Genomic DNA, 3,482 nt, shown 5'->3' with positions numbered 1-3,482 from the left:
TAAGGTAAAAATATTTTAAGGTGATATCTTGTTACTTCATATTGCATCAAATCAAGTGGCATCCTTAGCATGATCACTTTCAGGGTCTAGGCTCTTTTCTGGGATCCACATATCCAGCTAGTATCAGTTTTATTTCTCTGGAATAATTTCTTTTCATCTTACTTGTAGCGTGGATCATTTGTAACAAATTCTCTGAAATAATCTGAAAATGTATTTATTTCACTTTTGGTTTTGAAGAATCTTTTTGATGGGTATTGTATCCTTACTTGACAGTGTGTGTGCGTGCATGTACGTGGTATGTTTAACACCTTATTATTTTGTGTGTTTAATACTTTAAAGATGTAATTCTTTAGTTTTCTGGCCCTTAGTTTTTGATGAGAAGTCTGATGACAGTATTAGCTCATCTCTGGATTGGCATTGTCTATGTATGATGTATGTTCTTTCTCCATTTTTTTTCTAGGTGCTTTCAAAGCTTTCTTTTTAATGTTGATTTTTAACAGTTTTGTTGTTTTTTTAATTATGGTTTTCTGTGTATTTGTCGTTCTTGATGTTAGCTGAGCTTCTTGGTTCCATGGCTTCATGTCTTTAATAACATTTGGAAGATTGCTATCCATAATTTTTCAAATTGGTCTTCTGCCCTGAACTTTCTCTCTTGTTTGATCACATGATACTGCCCCACAGATCACTGAGTCTTTAATTTTTCATTCTCATTTTTATTTTTAAGATATTTATTTCAGATAACTTTTATTAACCTACTTTCAAGTCCATTTATTTCTTCTTTTACATTTCTCATTGTTATTATTTTTCTACAGTTTTTATGAAGATTATATCTAGCATTAATGCTAGGATTCATATTTGGTACTTAGGCACTGTCTGCCTCTATTCTGAAAGTCAATCTCTTAAACAATTATATATAAGTTTTCCTGTAAATTCTTTAACTTCTATTTCATAGCCATTGAAAAGTTATGTTTATCTTATTTATTCTAGCATACTGTTTGTGTTTAGGTCTGTTTCTTTTGGTAGCTCTTTTCCTCTGACTATGGTTCATATTTTCTGCTTCTCTGCATGTCCAGTAAGTTTTTATTGTACAATGAACATCACCAGAAAACATTGTAGAGATTTATGGATTCTGGTGTTTACCTCTGAATAATATAGATTTTTCTTCTAGTAGAAGTTCTATTGTAAATTTTTTCGTCTTCTGTATATTATGATGGTTTGATATCTTACGAAACCTCTGACTGAAGAGAGACTACTAAATCTTAGAGATATCAAAGAGCCCAGACAGGAGACTGTCTTTGATCTACAAACTAACCAATCCAGAGCCGTACCTCTTCTGGCCCCCAAACCTTCCCCTCATCCCTATCTTCTGACTCTGCCTCTAGGACTTGTGAGTATAATAAACTTTATTTTTTCCTAAATCTATCCTCTGTCTCTTCTTATGGCCATCATATCTGGCTGTCTCATAAAGGAATACAAGACAGAAGTTATGTTCCTGGTGGAATAGTGTAATCCTGTGAGGTGTTAGTTTTAAGGGTTTTTTTTAGAGTTGATCTATTTCAGTGTTGCCTTAATACAAGAATATAGCCCTTAGTCAACTCCTGGGACATAGTATTTACTCCTAAGACATATCTGTCTGGTTCAAGTAAAATGTGACAACTTTAATAAGCTATGCTGGCCTTGAACTCCAAACCCGTTCTCTTCTACACTGATTACTACCTGAAGTGTTCAAAGTTTTCAGCCTTGCAGTCAGTAGTTTCTTCCCACTGGGCTGCTTGGGGTTTTGCCCCATGCAGGCTCATATTGATTAGGGAATAATTTAAGAGGACATATGGAGCTTATTGGGGGGTTTCCCTGATGAAGCTCCATATATTTCTCTTCTCACCTGGCAGAGGTTCCTCCAGGCCCGTACTCAGATCCCTAAATTGTCCCACGGGTGAGACTCCTGCTTTCTGCCTGAGTTCTATCATCCATGCACCATGTGGATGTAGGTGTGTTCTAAATTCATAAAATACATAAAGATGGATCTCAGAGTTTAATTCCATTTTTTCAAAGATTGGACACTTTTCATTTTCTGCTTGCATTAACTCACTCAAGCAGTTCATTTTTGTAATTTGTGCCGAGTTTATATCTGTTATTTGTAGGAGGTTCACTTTATTATTTTTTAAGTTTATTTGTTTATTTTTGAGAGAGAGAGACACAGAGAGTGAGCAGGGGAGGGGCAGAAAGAGAGAGGGAGACAGAATTCCAAGCAGGCTCCAGTGTCAGCATGGAGCCCGATGTGGGGCTCAAACTCACAAACGGTAAGATCATGACCTGAGCCGAAACCAAGAGTCAGACGCTTAACTGACTGAGCCACCCAGACATCCCGAGGTTCACTTTAATATAAGCTATTTTGGTATTCTGGAAGTATTAGTTGTATATATTACTAAACTATTTAATATTTAAAACCATGTAGTTATAGTAAGGAAATAAATAAATTTCAATGCATTAACTCTATGAGAGTGATGACTGATTTATTTTCTCCTCCTTTATAGTAACACTATATTTTCCATATTAATTATCTGCTTGAAAACAATGCTCTTATATTAAGTAATTGTATCTTAGAAGATGGCAAATATAATTAGCTATATATATGTAAATATGCATGTATATCTAAAAAATCAGAACAAATGCAATTAATAAATCAGTGAAAGGACAGCTGTGAGGGCATTTGAGTTATGTTCCTAAAACAAAAGGGATATCACTGCATGCCTCTGAATATATTGTACCCTAAAATAAAAGGTGCCTCAAAGCATGTTGGTTAAAGGATATTTAAATGCCAAAAAGATGCTGAAACTCTTGTACTCAGTAGTGTAATCTAATGTGAGTTTAAAAGTCAAGCAGTGTTCCCCTAAGCATAAGAAAATATAGATAATGGAATAGGGTCCAAATGCACACTGGTTTTCATAGACCCCTAATTAATTACGTAATGAGGGTAAGTAAAGGACAAGAGAAAAATACAATGACAGAGACTCAGTTATTTGCATATGATTCATCTGGTTGAGAAAGAGCCTTACCAATTTTCAATAGGTGTTTATTTAAAGTTTAGTGTTTTCTGGGGCGCCTGGGTGGCTCAGTTGGTTAAGCGGCCGACTTTGGCTCAGGTCATGATCTCGCGGTCCAGGAGTTTGAGCCCCGCATCGGGCTCTGTGCTGACAGCTCAGAACCTGGAGCCTGTTTCAGATTCTGTGTCTCCCTCTCTCTCTGCCCCTCCCCTGTTAATGCTCTGTCTCTCCCTGTCTCAAAAATAAATAAAATGTTAAAAAAAAAAAAATTTAAAGTTTAGTGTTTTCTCACTTTTGGGTCCAACCTATTACTGTCCCTAAATAAAGTCGTACAAGTACATATCAGGGAATGAATTCAAGAAATTATTGTGAAACCACTAATAGGAATCGAGAGACTTTGCAAACTGCGTTGAACTTTGATATTTACTAAGTAACCTC

Source organism: Leopardus geoffroyi, chromosome C3, assembly GCF_018350155.1.
Source record: "Leopardus geoffroyi isolate Oge1 chromosome C3, O.geoffroyi_Oge1_pat1.0, whole genome shotgun sequence".
Taxonomy (NCBI): Eukaryota; Metazoa; Chordata; class Mammalia; order Carnivora; family Felidae; genus Leopardus; species Leopardus geoffroyi.
This window is presented reverse-complemented; position numbering follows the sequence as displayed.